This window comes from Myxocyprinus asiaticus, chromosome 5, assembly GCF_019703515.2.
Source record: "Myxocyprinus asiaticus isolate MX2 ecotype Aquarium Trade chromosome 5, UBuf_Myxa_2, whole genome shotgun sequence".
Taxonomy (NCBI): Eukaryota; Metazoa; Chordata; class Actinopteri; order Cypriniformes; family Catostomidae; genus Myxocyprinus; species Myxocyprinus asiaticus.
This window is the reverse complement of record NC_059348.1, coordinates 36,411,095-36,423,197: the sequence shown is the minus strand read 5'-3', so window position 1 is coordinate 36,423,197 and position 12,103 is coordinate 36,411,095.

The following is a 12,103-nucleotide window of genomic DNA, read 5'->3' as shown; positions in this document are numbered from 1 at the left end:
TGCCCCTCCGGAGGCCTCAGACCAGGGAGTCAGTTTGGCCGGAGAGGTGAAAGAGATTCGGTGTGAATTGCTGAATGTGTCGGCAATGCTGACGAAGGTCGTTGCTGACTTGGAGGATCTTGCTGCAATACGTCGATCGATCACTGCCATGGAGACGAAATTCACTGAGATGGTTACAAGAGTGGTGGATGTCGAGAAACGGATCGATTATCTGGAGTCATTGGAGAGGGAATTAGCTGCTAATCTTCTAGTGACCAAAGCAGACTTGGAGCGTGTCTGAGAAAAGTTGGAGGATATGGAAAATCGTAGTCGGCGGAACAACGTCCGAATTGTTGGAATTCCTGAGCGAGCAGAGGATCAGAATATGGTGGAATTTCTGGACGGGCTCTTTCCGAACGTGCTCGACATAACAGGCCATAAGCTGGAAATCGAGCGAGCTCACAGAGTTCCAGCTCGGCGATCCGCTGAGGGAGACAGGCCCTGATCAATTCTGGCCAAATTTCTGAGATCATCCAATAAAGATCTTGTGTTACGCAAGGCGAGGAGTAAAGGAAGGCTTTCTTGGAAGAACCACAACATTTTCTTGTTCCCAGACTTTGCAAATTCGACAAGAGAGAAATGTGATCAATTCAAGGAATGCAAGAAACTCTTACATCAACGGAAGGTCGCTTTTGCACTGTTGTTCCTGGCCAAATTGAGAATAGATGCTAAGGATGGCCGCGAAGTATTTACATGACCCCAACAAGCGATGTGCTTCATAAGGTCACTGGAGTGAGTTGGTTGTTGTGTGGTGCACACGTTGCAGCCGAGTGGGCCTGACTCACTGAAAATTCACTTGACCATCCGAGGAAACAGGGCGCATTTTTTGTTTCTTTTTGTGCTGGTTCTGCCTAGCGGCTAGAGTTTGTTTTGTGTAGTAACACTCCTTCGGGACAGTGTTGTGGATGAATCTACATGTTCTTTGTGCTTATGCCTCCTATTGGTTGGAGTTTGTTTTGTGGAGTATTTCTTGCAGGACATTGGAGTGATTGGGTCATCTGTTGCACTCATGTAACAGTCGAATGGGTCGGCTCACTGAAAAATCGTTTGACTGCCCGAGGAAACTGAACGGCTTTTTTTTGTTTGTTTTTTTGTGCTGGTTCTGTTAGCGGCTGAAGCTTGTTTTGTGGAGGAACACACCTTTGGGACCATTATGTGGATAAATCTACATGTTCTTTGTTTTTATCCTGCCTATTTGCTGGAGTTTGTTTAACAGATTTTCTTCTGTTATGTAATTCTGTCTCACAAAATTTGTATAGAAACACCGGACTTGAGTAATCCGATGGCAAAGTTGTCACGAGGGCTCTCATAGGCGTACGTGGACTATTTGAGTTTAGAGGGATGGACGCCACTTGGCACTGTCGTGCGCAGGGTTATTGCGTACGTTTTTCTTTTTTCTGTTTATTTGGTTCTGGGGGAAGTTCGGGGTTTGATTGTTGCACTACTGTTGGAATGTGGTCTTTATAATTTTGTTCTTGAAACACAATCTATTTTTCTAATATATCAAAATGTCAAATGTTAATATGAGTGGTTTGTCTCTCTCCACGTGGAATGTGAATGGGTTGGGGCACCCCATAAAAAGAAGGAAGGTTATTTCTCTTCTTGAACGTAAGGAATATGATATAGTGTTTCTTCAAGAAACGCATCTTTCCCCACAGGAAGCGGAAAAATTTGGGAAGATATGGGGTGGGCATGTTTTCTTTAAAAGTAAAAGCAGTGGAGTCATTACATTAATAAATAAACATCTACAATTCAAATGTATCAAACAGAGTAAAGATAAATTAGGAAGAGTAATTATTGTTTTAGCACAAATTCAGGGGCAAAGGCCGATTTTGGCTAATATTTACGCACCTAACACTGATGATCAGGGCCTTTTTATAGATCTTAAATGGATGTTGTAAGCCGCTGGCACCCCTCATGATATAATATTGGGATGAGTCTTTAATCTATTGATGGACTCAATCCTTGATCATAGTGAAGTAAAAGTGTGCAAGCCCCCTAGAGCAACACTGACGCTTCACAGGGTATGTAAAAATCTTGGTCTTACAGATATTTGGAGACTTTTGAACCCATCTGGTAGGGACAATACATTTTTTATTAGTCCATAAGATTTATTCTAGAATAGATTTTTTTAAATATCTAAGTCCCTCATTTCATCTGTTGTTGATTGCTCAATTGGAAACATCTTAGTCACAGATCACGCCCTGGTGAGTTTAGAGATGTTGCCACATACATAGAAAAATAAATTATATAGTTGGTGCTTTAATGTATCCCTTTTGCAAAATCCTGAATTCCAACAAATGTTAAAGGCTGAAATCAATGTCTATATGGAGACCAACTGGTCCTCATTATCCTCTGTGGGCGTGGCTTGGAAGGAACTTAAGGCGGTTCTTAGTGGTTGGATCATACAGTATGCCTCATTCATCAAAAAATCCAAAGCACGAGAACTTGTGGATTTGGAAGGGAATATTAAAAGTGCCAAGGCAGAGCTGAAGTGCCGAATGTCATCTGATGGCCTCAGAGAATTGACCCGATTGAAATACAGATATAATACTATTTTGTCGTGGAAGGTGGAGTTTTGGATATTCAGGGCATGACAGTCATACTTTGAGCTGGAGGACAAAGCAGGGAAGCGTTTGGCTAGATATATAAAGCAGAGAGAGTCTTTTTCTACCATTCCCTCAGTGAAATCTGCTGGTGGTGAAATTTTTACCTCGGCCATTGATATTAGTAATGCTTTTAAAGAATTCTATCTTGATCTTTATAGTTCCACATCTTCGTCTACTGATGAAGATATTAGAAACTTTGTGGAACCATTAGAACTCCCTAAACTGACATCTGAGCAAAAAAATTCTCTTGATTCTGAGATAACCTTGGAGGAGCTTGGGCAGGTAATTAAGGCCTTGCCTACAGGCAAGTCTCTGGGGCCAGATGGCTTTGCTTCTGAATTTTTTAGATCTTATGCTACAGAACTGGCTCCACTTTTGTTAGAAGTTTATACAAAATCATTAAAGAATGGAAAGCTTCCGCCAACCATGACACTAGCCCGGATCATTCTGATTCTTAAAAAGGACAAAGATCCAAGCGAGTGTAAGAGTTACCATCCAATGTCCCTGATCCAGCTAGACATTAAAATATTGTCAAAAATTCTGGCTAACTGATTAAGTAAAGTTATGACATCTCTTATACATATAGATCAGGTGGGGTTTATTCAAGGCCGCAAGCTCTTCTGATAACATTAGGCGTTTCATCAACATCATGTGGTCAGTGGCGAATGATCAGACTCCGGTCACTTCCATCTCACTTGACGCCGAAAAAGTGTTTGGCATGGTAGAATGGGATTATCTTTTTAAGATTTTGGAAATATGCGGGTTCGGGAATACTTTTATTGGATGGATTAAGTTACTTTATAGACACCCGGTAGCGGCGGTACAAACAAATGGGTTAATTTCAGATTATTTTACTCTGGATAGGGGCACCTGGCAGGGTTGCCCTCTTTCCCCATTATTGTTCTGTCTTGCCCTGGAACCATTAGCAGCCACGATAAGAAAGGAAGATGATTTTCCAGGGGTGGTGGTGGGAGGTATGGTGCATAAGCTTTTTCTTTACGCTGATGATATTTTATTATACGTCACAACCCCGTTAGATCTATGCCTTGCCTCCACAGAATTATTAATTCATTTTCTAAGTTTTCAGGATATAGAGTCAATTGGTCTAAATCTGAAGCTTTGACTCTGACAGCGTACTGCCCAGTAATGGCTTTTCAGCCAGGCGCCTTCCAGTGGCCCAAACAGGGCATTAAGTATATGGGCATTTTATTCCCAGCAAATTTGTCTGATTTAGTTAGAGTTTATTTTGACCCCTTAATAAAAAGCTTTTCGAGCGATGTGGGCAGGTGGGCTTCATTACATTTATCTATGATTGGGAAGGTTAGTGTTATTAAAATGAATTGTATTCCAAAATTAACTACTTGCTACAATCTCTCCCTGTAGATGTCCCCCTCTCTTATTTCAAGCAATTTGATAGCATAGCGAAGTCCTTCATTTGGAATGGTAAGCATCCTAGATTACATTTTAATAAGTTACATAGGCCGAGTGACAAAGGTGGGCTAGGCCTACACAAGATTTTGTTTTATTATTATGCATTTGGTCTCAGATATTTGGCTCATTGGCTGCTTCCACCTGAGAGAGCCCCTCCCTGGTTTTGTATTGAACAGGAAGTTCTTGCCCCTATTTCACCATTGCAAAGCCTTTCTATCAAACTAATCGGAGAAGTTAAGTTACACCCCTTTATCTCGCATTTGCACTCGGTATGGACAAAAGTGTCCAGAGTGTTTAATTCAGACATTTATTTAAATGTTGCCTCGAGCATATGGCAGAACCCAAAATTATGTATTAATAAGTCCCCTTTCTGCTGGTCTGAGTGGATTGTGAGGGAGGTTAATACACTCTGTGTCCTATATGAGAGTGGTGTGTTGAGATCTTTTGAAAATTTGATTCAACATTTTGGGATTCCCAGATCTGTTTTATAGGTATTTACAGCTGCACCACCTGCTTTGTAATATTTCTGGGAGCAGAAAAATCCCACAGGTATGGGATTATACCTGTGGTAAAACATCTCAAATTTAAGAATTAGATTAGAAGTGATTTAAGCTATAATTTGCAGTTGAATCTCTATAGATCACCTCCAGTACAAGTGCTCAGTGAAGAACAGAGTGTGCACAGTTTTGTGAATGTGGACCGCAGCACCAATCTGCGGTACCCATGATGGGAACCCCAGGCTGCTGATGTTTTTGGCTCTGCATTTTACTTGGGATCCTTTAACAGTCAGAGGTCCCTGTGTTGAAGACAATAAAAGACTCATTTATTGTTTAAAATCTTGAACGTATTTCAGAGGTGCATTACTTTTAACAATCTCTGTAACATTGAACAGATAGGCTGTTGAATGCTGTGGCACCCAATAAGCAGCATCGTTCTCTTACGATCAATATTTGGCATAAAATTGCTGATGGGACCTTCCTTTATATCATTTTGTTTATTGTGCTTGATCCACAAGTACCTGAAAAGGTACAATTAGAGTTTATATTTATATTTTATATTATATTATAATACAGTATCATAAAGTCTTTGCATGTGATATAAGTGAGAGTCTAATGACATTTATTCAAGAGCAATAATTTCATTATTCTTACTGTTTTATATATTTTACACTTATTAATGTTTTTTCATACTGTTGTTTGTTTGTTTGCCTAGTTAATAACACATGTTTGTTTTGAAGTGTAAAAGACATGCACACATTTTGGACAATAAAAAAAAACAGCAAGCTTTAATCATATTTGGACAGTCCTTATAATTTTTTCTTTGTCTATTCATTTTCTCCCTGCAATGAAAATAGATTCAGTATTTAGAGTTGACAATGAATCCAGTTTAACAAATTTTTAAGGTTCAACAAGGTTCAATGGGTTATTTGCTCAGTGGCCTTATTAGGAAAAACAGGGGTCAATGGAAATAAACCGCAATAATTTATAGTAGACTCAAGGTAAATACAATGTTTTTTATTTAATAAAAACACTATATTTTACAATGTTGAGCATGTTTGTTATTGGTGTTTAAACAAATAACATAATTATCCTGTTTTTAAGCTATGAGCAAACAGGCTTTTCAAAGGCATGGTTCCTTGTGAGCTACATGAAAAGAAAACTATATTTCTGGATTATAATTACAGAATGAGCACTTAATCTTGTTTGAGCTCGCCAAGCTCCTCCAAGGTTAAATATTTTTATGTAATGTGGTTATCAGTAGTTATTTATTTATTTATTTTCTTTTACTGCATCTATCTTTGTGAGTATCACTCAGGCAGTGTCCTGCACTACATCCAGATACTCATGAAATCCATCTTTTCAAATGCAAAGTATTGCTGATAAATACTGTAGAATATTTTAAAATAAAAGGAACACAGTGTGTCTGTTATATGAGCCCTATAAATATAAATAAGGGAACAAGTGTCAATTTGAATGTAATATGAGCCCTAAAAATAAAATAAAAAATTAAAGGGATACAATGAATGGAGTAAATGTTGCCTAATAAAGAAGGTTTGTCTTTTATATGTTGAATGGATGTTGGGAATGAAAGCCTGTCTCTTGTGAAATTTTGGAAAGGAATTTCCTTTGTTAAAACAGAGAAAACTAAAAAAGAGATATTGGCTTTGTAGGTTGTTTGGCCATTCTTCAAATTGTAGAATTTGTGAGACTCAGCCTTTGCTGTGTAACTAATGAGGAGTATATATGCAATTTACAGCAAAGAAAATCTATTTAGGCCTATTTTCAACCTTCCATCAATATATGAGACAGAAGAGATTTGATGATTAAAGGCAAAGAGGGCATTTCAAAATTATTCTGGTTGCATAGTGGAATTAAAACCAATGATGAAAAATATACAGGTGCATCTCAATAAATTAGAATGTCGTGGAAAAGTTCATTTATTTCAGTAATTCAACTCAAATTGTGAAACTCGTGTATTAAATAAATTCAATGCACACAGACTGAAGTAGTTTAAGTCTTTGGTTCTTTTAATTGTGATGATTTTGGCTCACATTTAACAAAAACCCACCAATTCACTATCTCAAAAAATTAGAATACATCATAAGACCAATAAAAAAAACATTTTTAGTGAATTGTTGGCCTTCTGGAAAGTATGTTCATTTACTGTATATGTACTCAATACTTGGTAGGGGCTCCTTTTGCTTTAATTACTGCCTCAATTCGGCGTGGCATGGAGGTGATCAGTTTGTGGCACTGCTGAGGTGGTATGGAAGCCCAGGTTTCTTTGACAGTGGCCTTCAGCTCATCTGCATTTTTTGGTCTCTTGTTTCTCATTTTCCTCTTGACAATACCCCATAGATTCTCTATGGGGTTCAGGTCTGGTGAGTTTGCTGGCCAGTCAAGCACACCAACACCGTGGTCATTTAACCAACTTTTGGTGCTTTTGGCAGTGTGGGCAGGTGCCAAATCCTGCTGGAAAATGAAATCAGCATCTTTAAAAAGCTGGTCAGCAGAAGGAAGCATGAAGTGCTCCAAAATTTCTTGGTAAACGGGTGCAGTGACTTTGGTTTTCAAAAAACACAATGGACCAACACCAGCAGATGACATTGCACCCCAAATCATCACAGACTGTGGAAACTTAACACTGGACTTCAAGCAACTTGGGCTATGAGCTTCTCCACCCTTCCTCCAGACTCTAGGACCTTGGTTTCCAAATGAAATACTAAACTTGCTCTCATCTGAAAAGAGGACTTTGGAACACTGGGCAACAGTCCAGTTCTTCTCCTTAGCCCAGGTAAGACGCCTCTGACGTTGTCTGTGGTTCAGGAGTGGCTTAACAAGAGGAATACGACAACTGTAGCCAAATTCCTTGACACATCTGTGTGTGGTGGCTCTTGATGCCTTGACCCCAGCCTCAGTCCATTCCTTGTGAAGTTCACCCAAATTCTTGAATCGATTTTGCTTGACAATCATAAGGCTGCGGTTCTCTCGGTTGGTTGTGCATCTTTTTCTTCCACACTTTTTCCTTCCATTCAACTTTCTGTTAACATGCTTGGATACAGCACTCTGTGAACAGCCAGCTTCTTTGGCAATGAATGTTTGTGGCTTACCCTCCTTGTGAAGGGTGTCAATGATTGTCTTCTGGACAACTGTCAGATCAGTAGCCTTCCCCATGATTGTGTAGCCTAGTGAACCAAACTGAGAGACCATTTTGAAGGCTCAGGAAACCTTTGCAGGTGTTTTGAGTTGATTAGCTGATTGGCATGTCAAAATATTCTAATTTTTTGAGATAGTGAATTGGTGGGTTTTTGTTAAATGTGAGCCAAAATCATCACAATTAAAAGAACCAAAGACTTAAACTACTTCAGTCTGTGTGCATTGAATTTATTTAATACACGAGTTTCACAATTTGAGTTGAATTACTGAAATAAATGAACTTTTCCACGACATTCTAATTTATTGAGATGCACCTGTATATATGGAAGAGTAAATATAATACAGTATAAACTGACAATAGGAAAAAGAATAAAAATGGTGAGACAACACTGCTGTAAAACAAAAGGTGCATGAAAGCAAAAAGTTAACTCTTAGCTGGCTGGACTAAATTTAGTCTTGTGCTGTTCTTTTCATGCCATGAAGGAAGCCTGAAGTAAGATTAACTAAACTTAGAAAGATCAGCTGTTGTTGGACATGTGCCAGATCATAACTCCTAAACTAGACTGTAGCATAGAAATTTACATGACTTCATACAGATAATTTATACTTTCATGTGGTATAACAGTGCTTAGAGTTAAAGTTCATATCACAGTGACAAGTAAGAATATTTAAATTATAAAGAACTATAAAGTGATTGAATTCCATTTGGGAAATCACATTATCTGGACAAACAATAAAGCTTTGAATCCAGTGTATTGCATTAAACTAAAGTCAACTAAGTAATTGGATTTTAAACAAAGGTTGTATTTAAGAAAAGTGTTGTTATATTACATAAGGTATAATTATGGCAAACACTCCAGTGGAAATACTAAAATCTTGAAATCCTCTGTGTAAATAATTGATTGATAAAATCTCAAAGAAATGAGAAAGTGAAATAAATAAATAATGAAGGGACTTGTATGAAAAAAAGTGAAGGTGAAACAAATTAGAAAAATTGTTTCAATATATTGGCTTTGCAGATTATTGTAGTAAATAATAAATAAAAATAGTAAGATATACGTTTATTCTCTAAATTTAATGATTAAGCTAAATGAATGATGATAAAATAATTTTTCATTCTTTATATGCCAAGTAAAAATAACAGTGAAAGGAATAAACAAAAAAAGCTGCTGTTATTGTTGTTTGGAACTATTTGGATACAGAGTGATCCTAAAAGTAAATTGACAACATACAGGAACATTTTTACATGTATATGGTATAATAATTATTACAATTAAAGTGCATGATATAGGAGAGGATATGGGAAATTGGTTTATTAATAAATACAAATAATTGAATTTTTTTGGAAGATCATGTTATTAGAAAAAATAAATTATTACAAAAAATTGATACATTGATACATTTTTCCTAATTAGGATTAAAATATCCATTGTGTAGAGAACTTATAAATAAGCTCTCAAGCAAATGGCAAAAGAGAACAAAGATATGATGACAAAATGGCCAAAGGAAGGGACATTTGATGTAGGGTTGTGCGAGGAAATGGAAACGTTGATAAAAAATGATAAAACTAAAGATAAGAGTAAAAAAATAAAAAGAGAGAAACAAAAAGGGAAAAAGAGAGAGAAATGCTAGCACTGTTCAAAAAGGAAGGAGAAAATTCTCTGAAAAATATAAGAAGGTGGGCACAGGGAAGAGAAAAAGGCTACAGACTAAAAACAAAACTGCAACCATACAAATCAGAATCCTGTTAATTTGTTAGGGAGAGATGCATTATGTAAATTGGGAATGTTTTTGGGAATTGCAATAATGATAGGAGGGCTATCGTCTTGTTGTGTACTTCCTTCATGGAGGTCATTAGTTATCAAAGCCACGGTTAAGCAAATGGAAATGCTAAGATGTCAAGAAAATGGGAAAGAGAAATTAAAAAGAAAGGTGAAACTGACTAATAAGAAAATTATATTTTGTAACTTGAGTATGAAAAGTAAACCTTAAATGTGAAAACTTCACATTCATGTGTCTGTTTTGTGTTCTGTCTGGTCCAGGTTATGAGAGAATAACATTTGTAACAATATTAATTAAACACTATAAAGTCTTGGTATCTAAATGTAAGAACCCACGATTATTTGTTTTGTTTTTTATTTTCTATGTGTTTAAATATGTCTGAAGAACAAATTTACATGTGAGTTGCAACTTAATTGGTGTAAACTAACAAAACTAAGATAGGTAGAGTTTATTATTTTTGTTAGGGACTGTCTGATGGAGAGACCCGGAATGAACAAAGACCTATGACCTCTTTCTCTGTAAGGATGGCGCCAAGAATAGTCTACAGAACCTTGTCTCTCTTGGTGTCTCCACTCAGACAGGGGCACCCCAAATTTAGAAAAGATAGATAGCAGATTCTTTTAGTTAAGTTTAGATATTTTTTCTTTTATTTTCTTGTTTTATACACACAGTGTAGCATTGGTTGATCATGGGTACACTGAGAAACTGCCTTTGAGACTAAAATTAAAGGAAAGAAAATTAAGAATGATTTGGATCATTTCATGTTCTCTGCAGTTCCAATTTGCTGAAGTTGTGCTCTTAATACCTGTTTTCTGATCTTTATGTGTGGCACCCTTGCCAATATTGTGATGCTTTTTCCTTGGGTTTGTTCTGTGACCAATCATGCCAGATAAAATGGAAAATAAAGTCCCAACCTCCAATAAGGAGGAGGAACTAAGCAAACGTTGTAAACAGTTTTGCTCAGATGCTCTGATGCTCTGATAGTGTCTTTGATACTAACTATGTTTTACCCTTTCTGTTGTCATCATTATGTGTATGTTGTTTCATTAACTCATTCTGGAACCAGTCTCTCACCAGTGCTGGGCCAGATGATTTATTGAAGTTGTTAATACTGCAGGAGGAAATCCAAAGGAAAAAAGTGTGAAAATGATTTGGGCTATTATCTGTTTGGCCCCCCCGCTCTCATGATTGCTGCTAATCAATACTGATTTGACATTTCAAATGTGGATTCAAATTTCTCTGGATAAGTTGATTTCAGTTTTATACTTCCAGATTGCCATCCATGGGTTCAAGACCCATGTCTAAATTGTTCTGAGGGTCTAAATTTAAATCCAGCATCTAACCGCTGATTCATTGATTTAATGAGTAAATATTACAAACTTGATGGCAAAGTTAGAGTTACCTATTGGATAGGTTACTCCCCCAAATTTTCCAGAGAGTACCCTCACTTTGAAGAAGGGGGTTGGTGGGTGCTGCAGGGAGTTGATTGAGTGTCTTTTTCAAGTAAACTACACTGAACAAAATTATAAACGCAACACTTTTGTTTTTGCCCCCAATTTTCATGAGCTGAACTCAAAGATCTAAGACTTTTTCTATGTACACAAAAGGCCTATTTCTCTCAAATATTGTTCACAAATCTGTCTAAATCTGTGTTAGTGAGCACTTCTCCTTTGCCGAGATACTCCATCCACCTCACAGGTGTGGCATTTCAAGATGCTGATTAGACAGCATGATTATTGCACAGGTGTGCCTTAGGCTGGCCACAATAAAAGGCCACTCTAAAATGTGCAGTTTTACTGTACCGGGGGGGGGGTCCAAAAACCAGTCAGTATCTGGTGTGACCACCATTTGCCTCATGCAGTGCAACACATCTCCTTCGCATAGAGTTGATCAGGTTGTTGATTGTGGCCTGTGGAATGTTGGTCCACTCCTCTTCAATGGCTGTGCGAAGTTGCTGGATATTGGCAGGAACTGGAACACGCTGTCGTATACGCCGATCCAGAGCATCCCAAACATGCTCAATGGGTGACATGTCCGGTGAGTATGCTGGCCATGCAAGAACTGGGATGTTTTCAGCTTCCAGGAATTGTGTACAGATCCTTGCAACATGGGGCCGTGCATTATCATGCTGCAACATGAGGTGATGGTCATGGATGAATGGCACAACAATGGGCCTCAGGATCTCGTCACGGTATCTCTGTGCATTCAAAATGCCATCAATAAAATGCACCTGTGTTCGTTGTCCATAACATATGCCTGCCCATACCATAACCCCACCGCCACCATGGGCCACTCGATCCACAACGTTGACATCAGCAAACCGCTCACCCACATGACGCCATACACGCTTTCTGCCATCTGCCCTGTACAGTGAAAACTGGGATTCATCCGTGAAGAGAACACCTCTCCAAAGTGCCAGACGCCATCGAATGTGAGCATTTGCCCACTCAAGTTGGTTACGACGACGAACTGCAGTCAGGTCGAGACCTCGATGAGGACGACGAGCATGCAGATGAGCTTCCCTGAGACAGTTTCTGACAGTTTGTGCTGAAATTCTTTGGTTATGCAAACCAATTGTTGCAGCAG